The sequence below is a fragment of the Vulpes vulpes genome, chromosome 4 (genome assembly GCF_048418805.1).
Source record: "Vulpes vulpes isolate BD-2025 chromosome 4, VulVul3, whole genome shotgun sequence".
NCBI lineage: Eukaryota > Metazoa > Chordata > Mammalia > Carnivora > Canidae > Vulpes > Vulpes vulpes.
In genome coordinates, this window is record NC_132783.1 from 84,306,941 (window position 1) to 84,319,946 (window position 13,006).

The following is a 13,006-nucleotide window of genomic DNA, read 5'->3' on the forward strand; positions in this document are numbered from 1 at the left end:
TTTTAGACGGGCTTGTTCCCAGCCATATGGAGCATTGAGAGAAGACCTTGCTATAAGACATGAGATTTTAATCTTAAAATTGGGATTTGGCCTTCATCCTCTTTATCCTCTGAGACATGGAGAGAGTGGGTTGGTTCCCTTAAGGCGGAGGAAAGAGGAGCTTTGAAGTTCTCCTACCTGAACTTCAAGTTCTGATACGAAGCTTCAAAGTTTAGAATTGCTTTTTCAAGCAAGTTTATTTCCAGTTTTTCATTTTACTTTGTCTTATTATTGGTTTGTTAGACTTCATGAAGTGAAGTGAAGTTCATGTGGAGCACATTAGATACTCATGATAAATGTAAATAGGTAGTTTTATTCATTGAGTCTTCATTTACTCATCCATATTATTTTAATCTTTGGGGATATAGTGTGACACTATACTTGCTCTCATGGAACTTACAGTCCCAGGGATTGTTGTAGGAGTCTAATTGATAAAACATGTATTTTGTGCTTCTCAACAGGATTGAATAATTCAAGAAGAATTTTGAATTCAGAGACAGGCTTTCTTTAAATGGAATGCTATGTTTGTTTCTGTTTTCATGAACACATTTATTAGCTTTTGATTTTTAAAACTAGAAGAGAGCAGAATGTTTTGGCAGAAAGACCTAATATGTGATCCTTACAAGTTCTTCAATTGTTGCACAACATAAACATTCAATAAGGGGTTCAGCAAAGTAGATTAAATGTTATTTAAAACATATGTTTTAGTTGACCTCATGGCTGAATGGCCTGGTTCAGGAATCCATGAATTATCCCAAGGGTAATTCTTATATAGCAAAGTTTTTTGTTTTGTTTTTTGGTCTTTGTTTTTTCATGCTTAAATACTTGATTTCCACAAACACTGCATAGGGGAATTGAATAAGAAGTCAAAAAGTCATAAGAAAAAGAGAAACCTTGCAATTTTACTGCTTTTACAAGGAAGTAGAAAACTTTTTTTTTTTTTTAATTTTATTTATTCATGATAGACACACAGAGAGAGAGGCAGAGACATAGGGAGAGGGAGAAGCAGGCTCCATGCAGGGAGCCCGACGTGGGACTCGATCCCAGGTCTCCAGGATCAGGCCCTGGGCTGAAGGTGGTGCTAAACCACTGAGCCACCGGGGCTGCCCAGAAAACATTTTTAAGGATAGGCTATGCTTCATCATGAAAATACAGTTGGGTTTTTTTAGACCTTCACAAATTTGACTTCATTGTCTTTAGTAGTGGATGTTAGTAGTAAACTGAATGACAGGGAGAGAAAGAATAAACTGAATCTCTAAAACTTCAGGTGGTTGTGTTGTATAGTTTGGAGCATGGATTTTGTTGTTTTTAGACTTTCCTTGTGACATTTTAAGTACATAGTAAAATTGGACAATACCAATACCCCTGTACCCAATATCTTAACAGTGCTATATTTGTTGAGGGTTTGAGTGTGGTGGGGGTGGGAAATAAAACATTACAGTACAGTTGGGGGCCTTCTGTCCACTCTGCAATCCCATTCTCCTCCACATTCCAGAGGTGACTGGTAGTTTTAGCTGTTTTTGGTGTTTTTAACTGTAATACTTTTCTTAGTGCTTAAACTATATGAATGCATTCATCAACAATATGAGGGATTGATTTGCAGGTTCTAAAACATTATGTAAGTGCTTTTTACTGTGTCTGTCCTTCACATTGCTTGCTTATTGATTTATTGATTGACTGATTGATTTTTATTTTTTAAAAAAGATTTATTTATTTATCTATCTATTTATTTATTTATTTATTTATTTATTTATTTATTTATTTATTTATTTATTTATGATAGAGAGGCAGAGACACAGGAAGAGGGAGAAGCAGGCTCCATGCCAGGAGCCTGACGCAGGACTCGATCCCGGGACTCCAGGGTCACGTCCTGAGGCAAAGGCAGAAACTCAACCACTGAACCACCCAGGTGTCTCTGTGTTGCCTTTTTAATTGCAGTATAATATTCTTGAGATTTATATATGGTAGCATATTTATTTTTAACATAACTATTAACATCACTTCTTTCTTCCCATATAGTACTATATGACAATGCCAGTTTATTCTGTTGAAGACTTATAAGTGTTTCAGTATTAGGAACACTACTGTAATTAAAATTCTTGTATTTATCTCTATGTGCATATGTGAGTGATATTCTAGGCTGTATTGTTCAATACAGTAGCCACTAACCAGATGTGGGTTTATAAATTTAAGTTAATTAAAATGTAATACAATTAATTTTGTTCCTTAGTTACACTAGCCATATTTGAAGTGCTCAATGGCCACATGTAACTAATAGCTAATGTATTGTATATTACAGATAAAGGACATTTCTCTTACTCCAGAAAGCTCTGTGGGACAGTGCTGCCTGGGATTTATATGGGCCTGTGGCATTGTTGGTCACATACCTCTTACATTTTACTAAATTGCAAAATTGTGCTTACCAACAGTATCTGAGCATTCACTTTCTCAATTGTCTTGCTAAGAATTAGTATATGTAAAAATTTTACTTTATTTCAGTTTTAGTAGGTGTAAAATGTATTTCATGTGGTTTTAACTTTAATATGCTCAACTCACATTTTAGAAATGTGTTTATTTGCCTAAAGATTCCTGTTTTGTGATTGCCACTTATTATCTTTACTAAATCTTTTTTTCTGTAGGAATATTTTAAAGTTACTATTTGTAGATGTTCTTTATATTTTATGCATACTAATTCTTTGATATCTGTGTTCTCTGTGTGACTTGTCTTTAATTTTGTGGTGTCTTCTGTTTCATACAAGTTTTACAATTTGATGTAATCAATTTATCAGTCTTTTCTCTTATGCTTTTATGCCTTAAGAAATACCTTCCTATCCCAAGTCAAAGAGTTTCCTATATGTGCTCTATAGAGTTTGATCTTTTCATCCAATTGACTACAATTTTTGCATAGAGGCAGAGTTTGAGACTGAAGTTCTTTGTGCATGGATAACCAATTATCCTGCCATTTTTTGATCAGTCCACTGTGATTTGTTGAGTTTTCTCTATGTGTGTAAGTTAGTTTCTGGGCTCTAATTCTGTTTCATTGGTCTCTTTATCACTATGCCATTATTTCATTTGAATTTTCTTAAGATAAAAAGAACAGTCGTGGCTAGGCCTCTGGCTCCCCCCCCCCAAAAAAATGATTTAACTGATGATAAGCTGGAGGATTATAATTCATAATTCAAAATATTAGCAAATGATATTAGTACAACTAGCAGATGTGAACAAGAATATTTTTTTCTGTGATGGTATTTGAGGAAAGGTTGGCTTAACTTTGAAAGAATAAAAAAACCGTTACATATTTAATCCAGGGCTTTTTTTTTTTTTTTTCTGTGTCTAAAGACAGAGGAATCTGTTCCTTTCCCTCAGTACCATCCTTCCCCACTGCCAATTTACAGCATCCAATGTGGACATTCTTGGAGACCATGTCTCCATCTCTCTTGCTGTTCTCTTTTGCCTTTCTCTCTGTCTTTGTTGTTTAGAAGCTGTTCAGTTGGCCCTCAGTTCTTCTTCAGGAGGAATCATTTTGTAAATAGGTATAATCTTATGTATTCCTTGAAGAAGATGAGTTCAGGGTGTTCCTCTATCGCCTTCTTGGACTAGAACTGGATGATTACTTTTTGGAAAAAAAAAAAAAAAGTGGTTTGGCCATAGTATGAAATGAAGAATTAAGGAAAAGCAGCATGAGCTTTATGAGTAGTAATTAGGAAAATGAGCTTTAAAGTCACACTACCTGTCCAGTGATCTGTGAGCCTTGGCATGTGAATGGGATACTCATAGTAGTCACTTTAGAAAGTGCTTATGAAAAAAAAAAAAAAAAAAGAAAGTGCTTATGATGACTGATGTTAAACACCAGTTACCTGGCAAAGACAACTGGACAGTTGTTGAAAGAGGCATGAGAGGAGAGTTAGGACAATGTATGTACAAGTGAATAAGAAAGAATTGGATTTGGAAAGATTTATCACTAGCAAAAGTGAAACAGTAAGTCTAATAGTGACCAGTACAGGACACTAGGTGGTGCCATTAGCCTAGACTGCTTATTTGATATGTCATGGGGCTGAATAGCCTCAGGGTAGAAAGACTGATAGGCATTCAGAAATTAAGACATTAGTCTGGAATTGCTGATATATTAAAGGTGTGAATTATATTATTAAATATATTTTGAAGTAATATAGTAATACAGTTTTTCATATTTTGTCCTCCAGTGATCATTTTGAATAATTTCCTTTTTTAAAAGTTTGTCTTTCAGATAAACTGTATTTTAAAAGTACACATCAGGGCAGCCCCAGTGGCGCAGTGGTTTAGCGCCGCCTGCAGCCTGGGGCCTGATCCTGGAGACCCGGGATCGAGTCCCACATCAGGCTCCCTGCATGGAGCCTGCTTCTCCCTCTGCCTGTGTCTCTGCCTCTCTCTCTGTGTCTATGAATAAATAAATAAAATCTTAAAGAAACAAATAAAAGTACACATCAATTTGTTTCCAATTTAAAAATAAAGATTATATGTAAAAACCTATTTCTCTTTAGAACTCTTTTAAAACAAGATAACTGAAGTTTCCATATTGAAATGATGTAGTCAGAGCTTAGTCTTTTTTTTTTTTTTAAGATTTTATTTATTTATTCATGAGAGACAGAGAGAGAGGCAGAGACACACAGGCAGAGGGAGAAGCAGGCTCCATGCAGGGAGCCCGATGTGGGATTCAATCCTGGGACTCTAGGATCATGCCCTGGGACGAAGGCAGGCGGCAAACCGCTGAGCCACCCAGGGATCCCCAGAACTTAGTGTTTTATTAAGCTGCAGGCGCTTTATTTCAGGTCTGTGTGCAACTCCATTAAACTTTTTGAAATACTAAAAATAGTTCCTTGATTTCTGTTAATTTTTTTTAGGTTGCAGATTGAGAATAATTAAGTACATCATTTGATTTTTGCAGATGGTTTACACCGTTAAGTTTTATTGATAGGTACATTGAACAAGTGACAGAAATCCTCCAATTCAGACTGGCTTAAGCAAATGGAAATTTATTGGGTTACATAATTTAAAAGATCGTGGTATGGCCAATTTCAGGTGAAGCTTGATCTAGTGGCTCAAATAATGTTTTTGGACCTTCTTCAACTGTTCCTCTGTTTATCTTGGTATTGGCTCCTTTTGCAAGTAGGCTCTCATCTCCTGGAGGTAGGGTAGCTGCCAGCAGCTATCAGTTTACATCCTTTTCACTTTTTTGCATCTGTTCTAGTGGCTCCAAGAAAAGTTATGGTATTAGATCATATTAGGTCTGTTTAGCTTGGCTTGAGGTACATACCTACTTCTGTAGTTGGAGATAGAATTAGCAGTGCTGGAAATATATGGATTAAGCATGTTGGAGAGAAAAAAATCTCTTAACACAAAAGGAAAAAGAAGAGTGTTGGAGAAATGGTTCCCCAAAAAGCAAATTTGGAGTCTTGTTTTGGAAATAAAGAATAGTTGTGAAATGACAGTCATTTATGTAAGAAAGTTATCTTAAAACTGTTTTCACTTTTTAAATTTCATTCTTTAAAATTTGTCTTTACTAGTTATGTGACTTTTCAGGCTCCATTTCATTATTGGCAAATTGTGGTTATAGTTATTTTGATGATGAGATAAGATAATGTATCTGAAATACCTTTCCTAGTGCCTGGCATATATTAGATATTATAGAAATGTTAATTTACCTCTGAGTATGACTGTAAGCCAGATACTTGGGTTTTATCAACAGTGCTATGTTTTATATTTGTCTATAATCTGTCAATATTTCAAATGTAGTAGCTATTATGATAATTTTTAAAAATTACTAATTTATTTTTTTAAAAGATTTATTTATTTATTTATGAGAGAGAGAGAGAGAGAGAGAGAGAGGCAGAGACACAGGCAGAGGGAGAAGCAGGCTCCATGCCAGGAGCCTGACGTAGGACTCCGTCCCGGGACTCCAGGACTATGCCCTGAGCCAAAGGCAGGCGCTAAACTGCTGAGCCACACAGGGATCCCCCTTAAAAATTACTAATTTATAGATTACTATTATCACAGCTTAATATGACAGTTGAAAGGTACTGTCCTATTCATGCCTTATTTAAATTTTTATACTTGTACTGAATGTGTAGATTTCATTCATACAGTATTTTGTAATTAATCTATTTTGGGAAATATAAATTTCTTTAACGACAGCAATAAATATCGTAAAATTATGATAAATGGTTTTATTGTTTAGACAAATAATATAAACGGCTTCGTGTGTTTGAGGAATAGAAGAAAGTTGGCAGTAAGAGAGAAAGATGAGTGATTAAATATTGTTTAAACTTGTTTTTTAATTAAAGTGCTTCATTGCTGTGTATAATATTCAGAAATGTATTTTAAATGTAACATTAATTTTTCAATTATCATTTATCTTTATTAGAAAATATTACTTATATTTATCATAATTTTTTTCACCAACTTTTTTCACTTCCATTTATGTTAACTGGTGTGTACTCTCAAGAAAAGAACCCTTATAATGGTTTTTAAACTATTTGAACATTAGATACTTGGTAACCCACATTTCCAATAACTAGCAATATACATGAAACTCTTGATAATGATGGAATAGAACTATTAATTTTCCTTATAAAATAACATAGTGGTACATCATTATATGACTTATTGCATATTTTAATGTGGTTAGCTACAAGTTATGTTACACTGGTATCTTTTATTCATAATTGACAAATATAAACGTGGAATGTAAAAAAGTTTTTTTTAATCAGATTTCATCATATAAAATATTATACACAAAATAAAGCCATATCAGACCAAAGGATGTTGTAAACAGCTGTGGCCCTGTCATTTTATTATTGGTTATTGTGTTTCTTATTCTGTACTATGTTTGCTTGTGTTTTAATTGCAATTTATTTTTAAGAATATCGTATTTGTGTGAAAGCAGTAGGGATACACAGTGCTAATAAGGAGAAGAGGTATCAATCTGATGGTTATTAAAAGTAGAGAATTTTTTTTTAAAAATCACAAATGATGAAAAATTGGTTTATGCAACAACAGGAATTATTTTGAGGACAAAGCCAGTGTGTAAAGTAGTTGCCATTGCCATTGCTGTAAAGTAGTAAAGAGGTATTGCTTAATGGGTTATATCTATTGGTATTTACCATATGAGAAATTAAAAAAGGGGCACCTGCCTGGATCTGTTGTAGTGACTCGTGATCTTAGAGTTGCACATTCCAAACCCATGTTGGGTATAGTTACAGAGTTTAGTTTAAAAAATTATTTTAATTAAAAATTTTATTTTTTTTAATTAAAAGTTTTAATGGAGACATTTGAAAATATTAATACATTTAAAGGTAATTGTCATAAACCCATTATTAACATGAGTAGCATAAGTAACATAGGTTTGTAAAAAATACCTAATATTTTCCAAAACCAAAAATATTGTAAAAAGACTGGTATTTTTTTACATTTTTCCAAATCTCTTTACTGTTAATGTAATAGAAGGCAGGTGGAGTCTCATCTGCTTCTGCATTCAATCTGTTGCAATATACTGATTGAAATATAGGATGTAGGGCAGCCCCGGTGGCGCAGCAGTTTAGTGCCGCCTGCAGCCCTCCAGGGGTGTGATCCTGGAGACCCGGGATCGAGTCCTGAGTCGGGCTCCCTGCATGGAGCCTGCTTCTCCCTCTGCCTGTGTCTCTGCCTCCCTCCCTCTCTCTCTCTCTCTGTCTCTATGAATAAATAAATAAAATCTTTGGAAAAAAAGAAATATACGATGTAAATATACATGTTGAAATATTGATATTGATTAAAATATATGAATGAAATATTACCTCACACAGATACTTAGAGTATAGCAGGTATAGCTAGTAAGAGGACAGTAGAAGTTTGGAGAACAAATTTAATCTCTGAAAACTCACTTATTAATACTCTAGATATGTTACCTTAAACGTTTTTCAAAACAGAAAAAAAATACACCAGCATCCATTCCATTAGGCACTAGAATGATGTTTTGTTATGTACCCTCTGGAAAACTTCACTGGACAGTTAGTTGTACAAAAATAACATTCAAAAAGGACAGACAGTTTTAATCTGTGAATTCCCTGTAAGAATTTTAGAGATCCATGTGATTCTTGGACCATGCTTTGAGAACTGCTGGTCTATGCAATTGAAAGTAATCAGTAACAAATATTGATAGAAATTCTTTTGAATTTACAGCAGAGCCTGAGTATCATTGTCTGTGCGTCATGAATTATTATAGATATTTATTGATTCCATGTTAAAAATTCGAGTGTTTGAGAGTTCTAAAGTCTAAAGCAGCATATAGATGCTGATGATCAAATTTGCCACAGCCAGAGATAGTTCTTTGGGGTTAAGGTCCTTCAAATCCATGTGAGAACCAAGTAAGTGGCAGGGCAGCAATTTTGGATAGCATCACTGCTAAAATTTTCTTATGACACTTGTGCAGAGATCATCAAGAAGAGAGAAATTATCTCTCATAACCAATTTTTAGCCTAAACAAAGCTGTAATATTTTGGAGAAAGAAGCCTGGTAGAATGTGTGTGCCATCAAGTTAGGGGTAGAGGATAACTCTGTAATCTTCTATCAGAACTATATATAGGGGCTGATTATGTTAGATTAAGGAACTAATGCGACTTAGCCTACTTATAAATAGGGATTCTTTCTATATTTAGAAGTTTTCTTAGTATACCACATATTCGGCCTGATATCAAGTTGTGGGCTTTTTGGATACTTCCACATGGACAATTGTTAACATGAAGCATGGAGACAGTATCTTGTAGTAATTATCATTTCTTATGTTGGAAATTTTAGGTCTAATTCTACTGATCATGTACTTTAGCCATTTACATTTTCCTTTTATTTTTTTTTTTAAGATTTTATTTATTCATGAGAGACAACAAAAATATGGAATGCTTCACGAATTTGCATGTCATCCTTGTGCAGGGGCCATGCTTATCTTCTCTGTATCATTCCAGTTTTAGTATATGTGCTGCCAAAGTGAGCAGTAGCCATTTATATTTTCCTGCTCAGAAACTAAAAGCATTTGTTTTACACTTTAATTCAGGTTTATTTTAAGGCAGTTTTGTTTTAAATATATCGTTTGTTTATCTAATAATTGTGGTTATTTGGTATGACAAAACCATTTGGTATTGTCATATTTAGCTTCATCTTCTCTTTGTTAAGTTCTGCAAACAAATACTTATTTCTTCTGAGTAGAAACCAACCAACACTGCAAATCCATTGATACTACATTATTTGGAGAGATTTAACATGTAGGGAAAGCTTAATTATTCATACTATACTCATGTTATGATGTGTAAATGATTTGTTTACTGTCTTTAATGTGACTCAGTCAAAATCTGTGTAGGTAATTTGCATAAAGGGGAAGTATTGCTAATATCTTTTGCATTACTGAATGTTACATATAAAATTAATTTTCCTTATAAGGGATGTGATCTATTTTTCATTCTTTATTTCTGTTTCTTCAGTTTCTATGAAAATATAGATTTATCTTTTTAATATAAGAGGAGTAGAACAAATGATGGGAAACATTACTAGTTACTTGCAAGATCTGAAAGTGTTTGCTTATCAACTCTACATCTCAAGCATTTTCATAATTCTCTAATAGTAAACAACAATAAATAGATTAGGTAAGAGGAAAGGTGATGATCCTGACATTGAAATTTTGAGTATAACTCTTACCTCTTGGAAGAGTACTCTTATTTATAATGTTTCAATGACACTGGTCTTTATCTTGTTATTTCAATAGGTACTCATTCCTACCTTGAGAGTTTTGCATATATTGTCTATTCTTTTTGGAATGCTCTTCCTTATTCGTTCTTTTGGACTTCTTTTAGTTAGTTCAAATGACGCTTCTCATAGCACTTATATATGAAATGACTTTGTTTTCTTGTTTATTATCTGACTCCTCTAAGTACAATGTAGAAGCTCCTTAATGGCAGGAGCTTTGTACTATTGACTTCTATATCCAGCTCCTAAGAAGCAGTTGGCACACAATAGGAACTTAAATGTTATCATATGAAGGAGGATTGTATTTAAATGCAATGTATCATGAAACCATTAAAAAATGCCTTATTTTCTAATTCTGATTATAATTTAAAAGATAATATTATAAATGCTTAGTTTTATAACCCTCATATAGTGATATCTTACTACTTATTGTGATGGATGAATTATAATACATTCTGTGTTTAATTCCAGTTTAGTTTGGTGGAAGTTTACTACTTGGTTTGCTGTTAGATCATTTTGGCAGTATTCCTATTTAATTATTTCATTTACAGTCTTAGCAATTGATAAATGAATTGAGGTCCTGTGCTTGGAGTGGGGCTTCTACCTACATCCAGCTTCAGTATGTCTGTGATTTATAGTAACACCTCTTGTGAGGTCTTTATAGTGCACATACTTGGCGACAAATGTTTGGGCTTTTGCCTTAAGAAAGTTCAGTGGTATAATCAGAAGAAGTAGAAAAGAGTAGAAGTAGAAAGTACAAAAGAGGAGAGGATTTTTAGAATGGATAAAACGTGTTCCTAAGTAGACATAGAGCATATAGACATAGAGTTGTGCAGCTCAGATCCTCCCTCAAGGAGGAATTGCAGCCTGGCTATGGGGAGAAAAGAATTCAGAAAGGTTTCATCCTTCAGCTCCTTCATAGTTTGCCTCTCTTTCTGGAAGCCTCCCTTGCCTAAGTAAACCCCAGCCTTCCCAGGGCAGCTCCCATCCTGCAACTGATCAAGATGGAGATGTAAGGTTCCAGCTATTTTGTTCACACCTGAGATAACTAATACATTTCTAGAGATCCCTGCCAGGTTGCCTGAGGTTTTGTGAGGTTTGTACTGTAATCTGACTTCTGTTTTACAGTCCTGCTTCCCCCCCTTCTTTTTATAGGGGCTGATCCCTAATAAACATCTTGCACCCAAAACTACTGCAGTGTCTGCTTTTAGAGAATCCAGATTGTAATAGGGAGGTTTTTATAAATCTTTTGTAAAATTTTATACAATTTTTTTCCCTTGTGAATGTGCATTATTCTGAAAAGGTCTGTAGCTTTCACAATAATTCTTAAGGATAGATTGAAAATGACAGGTCTTTCTCACCAAAGACTTAAGAATGAAAGGCTTTTGATTTTTTTGGATTTAGGGTCAAACATTGTAAACCTTTGCTTTTGGTCAGCATTCAAGCCAAAGCTCTGTTGATATGGGAGCATTCTCCAATGACACAGCAATTAACTTCCTGGCAAAGGCCCCTGGCGCTGGTTATAATATGCTGCTGTGATGACTCTTGGAAGCTTGGAGAAGTGATGGCCTGTATGAAATGAAGTAAAGATATCAGGGCTGTCTGGCAGATAGTAGAGCAAGGAATCAAAAGGTTCAGAGAAATGAGCATGCTAGAATGGATCTACTGTATTAAGACCAGACAGACATTTTGTTTGTCAATAATGCAATAATGCAATAAGGAAATGTAGAGTGAAGGGAGCCACCAGCATCATAGAGAGAAGCCTCAAGAGTGGCTGTTTATTGTAGAGGGAAGCTGATGGTGGAAGATGCCTTTAGAAAACTGGAGTCTAATAGCAAAGGGGATGAATGGATCCTGGAGTAGTAAAGGCTGGGGAGCAGCTCTTAACTGTCAAGTGAGGATGATGCAGTAGTTATCTGTTCTTGCTGTACAGATTGCTATGAATTTAGCAGCTTAAAACACCAATTATAATCCCAGAGTTGTGTCAGAAGTTAGTACCATGTGCTTTAACTCTGCTGGTTCTTTGCTTGAGGTTTCATAGGCTGAAATCAAAATGTTGGCAGGATTACATTCCTCTCTGAGGGTTCTAAAGATGAATGCTTCCACACTCATTCAAATTGTTGGCCAAATTCAGTTATTTGGAATTGTAGGACTGAGGCCCCATTTGTTTGCTTGCTTGCAACTCATGGGTCTTTTATCTCTTTAATCTCTGCTGTATCTGTAGTTAACGTGTGTGTTTCTAAATTGATGTTTAACCTTTACTTTCTATTTAATTGATATTTGTTCTTTCTTTCCTTTACAGTCTTTGAGTTAAATCTGTTGTTCTTCTAAAATCTTAATATGAACACTTAGCTTACACGTTTACAGCTTTAGGTTCTCTTTTCTGAGATTTGCAATGAAAGCTATACATTTTTCTCAAAACACCTGTTTTATATCATCCAGATTTTGCAAGAGTGTTTTATCATTCATTTCTAAGTATTTTAAATTTCTCTTAAGATTTCTTTTTGGCCTGTTGATTATTTGGGAATTGCTTGAAAATTTGAAGTTAGGACTTTTAAAAGGATGTCTTTTTAAAATTGCACATCATTGTAGTTAGAGAACAGGTTCCATGTGATAATCTGCTTTTAAAAATTCTGGAAATTTGTCTTATATCCCATTACATTGATTATTTTTGAAACGTTGTGTGTGTTCTTGATAAGAATAGGCACTCTCTAATTGTTAGATGAGGAATTCTATGTATTTAATTAGGTCATTATATATGATCCTCTCATGATCTGGCTTTTAAATTGTTATTTCTTGCATACAATTTTTGTTTATATCCTTGACTGGTCAATAATAAAAAGATGTGGGTAGAAACCTACTGGGATGCTAGATTTGTCAATTTCTTTTTAAGATTTTTAAATTTTTGCTTAATATATTTGAGACTTTTATTAAGTACATACACTTTTAGAATTACTATGTCTCCCTAGTATACTGAACTTTTTAAAAAAATCGTTATGTAATATTCCTTTCTATTTTAATTGGTAGTAATTACAGTTCAACTTCTTTCTTTTCTTTAACATTCGACCAGTATGTCCTTTTTTATCTTCTTTCACTTTAGAACATTAGGTGTCGGGGATCCCTGGGTGGCCCAGTGGTTTAGTGCCTGCCTTCTGCCCAGGGCATGATCCTGGAGTCCCGGGATTGAGTCCCACATCAGGCTCCATGCATGGAGCCT

At 34.4% G+C, this 13,006-nt stretch overlaps 1 protein-coding gene and 1 non-coding gene across 10 annotated transcripts in view; one reads left to right on the forward strand and one right to left on the reverse strand.

The window, feature by feature from the left end:
• The window catches only part of ADK (adenosine kinase), a 494,813-nt gene that overhangs the window by 115,333 nt on the left and 366,474 nt on the right, over window positions 1-13,006 (forward strand). The window lies entirely within an intron of this gene.
• On the reverse strand, window positions 8,938-9,044 carry LOC112928950 (U6 spliceosomal RNA). The gene has a single exon (XR_003236824.1). It is a non-coding gene; the product is annotated as a U6 spliceosomal RNA (small nuclear RNA).